Below are 1,562 nucleotides of genomic sequence, written 5' to 3' on the forward strand. Positions count from 1 at the left end.
TAGTTCAATGGTAGAATTCTCTCTTGCCATGTGGAAGACCCGGGTTCAATTCTGGGTCCATGCACTTCCCCAAAAACAAACAAACAAGCAAAACAAACAAACAAAATACAACAAACAAAACAAAAATTCAACAAAAATGGTGCTGCAATAATAGAATGCTTACATGGAAAAATAATGAAATGTGACTCCACTATAGAGCATACCAACAAAACAAAACCAAACCTTGGTATTGACATATAAACTTATTTGGATGCATTTTTTTCCTATTTTGTTCTTAATGTCAAGAGCTCAGAATCTGTTGTAGGCAGTCTCTTTTTATACACTCTCATTTCAATTTGTAAATTTTGGATTGTGTAGAAAGTAACTATTTTATCCTTTAGTTTAATTTGGAACACTTGGAAGAGATATTCCAAGACCTATTAGACCTTGCAATAGACTGATAAGAGAGATAAAGGGAATGAGAAAAAGGAAATGTGTTGAAGGACTTTCAGTCTGGTGCTGATCTTTAGTTATCTGTGAATGCTACCCATTTCATCCTTGTCAAAAGTTGCTGATAAATGGATAGCAGTTTTATTAGCTCAATGCTTAGGTTTATTCTTTTAGTGCCTGATTTGACAAGGACTGCTAGGTAGGAAAACATATTTTTGACAAGGCTAGCAAAAAGGTCACAGGAAATTTTCAATTTGAAACCTTATTAAAAACTTCTCATTAATGCTTGCTTCAGCAGCACATATACTAAATTGGAACAATACAGAGAAGATTAGCATGGCCCCTGCGCAAAGATGGCATGCAAACTCATGAAGCATTCCATATTTTTTTGTTGCTATATATTTTTTTAATTAAAAAATTAAAAAAAAACCACACATAAAAACTTCTCATTATAGTGTTCTCCATTGAAACAAATAATAAGGAAAGAGTCTGAGATATGGCTAAATACTTGAAGGATGAATTTCATGTATAAGGTTGAAGAAATGAAGACCTTAAGGCAGACCTTTTCCAGATTTGCAAACTATGTTCTGGTGTGTGAAACTTCATGAGTTCTGTTTCTCTTTTTGCATAGTCCTGGTAATATTTTCTTAAAACATGAAAAATAATATTTATAAAAATTACCTGAAAGTAATACCATAAATGTACCTTTGCAGTTGCTATTAATTTTGTGTTTGGATTAAACCAGGCCATCAGAGAATTGCACAATTTTCTGCATTGTTTCAGCCCCTTGTAGAGTGGCTTGTACAGAATTACATTTTGGGTTTATGCCATCACCCTGTGTTGAGAAATGTTGTAAAAAAATAACCACAGGAAAATAGTATCATACATATTGTAAAAATCTTGTCAAGCACTTGTTCAATAGACCTTTATGAGAAGTCCTAGGAGAAATTGTTTTCAGTATTCTATAGCAGGATTTCTTTTGAGAAAATGACTTGCTTTTGTCTTATTGTTGGGGAATTAATTATGTACACCACAAAAGACATTTCCAAGTCTTAATCTGTGTTCCTGTGGGAGTGAACTCATTTGTAAACAGGACCTTTGGAAATGCTATTATTTGTTAAGGTGTGTATTCA

At 33.0% G+C, this 1,562-nt stretch overlaps 1 non-coding gene across 1 annotated transcript; it reads left to right on the forward strand.

The window, feature by feature from the left end:
- Positions 1-715: 715 nt before the first annotated feature.
- On the forward strand, positions 716-817 carry LOC143685317 (U6 spliceosomal RNA). Its single transcript, XR_013176563.1, has one exon. It is a non-coding gene; the product is annotated as a U6 spliceosomal RNA (small nuclear RNA).
- The last annotated feature ends 745 nt before the right edge of the window (positions 818-1,562 follow it).

The sequence above is a fragment of the Tamandua tetradactyla genome, chromosome 5, assembly GCF_023851605.1.
Source record: "Tamandua tetradactyla isolate mTamTet1 chromosome 5, mTamTet1.pri, whole genome shotgun sequence".
In the NCBI taxonomy this organism is placed as follows: domain Eukaryota; kingdom Metazoa; phylum Chordata; class Mammalia; order Pilosa; family Myrmecophagidae; genus Tamandua; species Tamandua tetradactyla.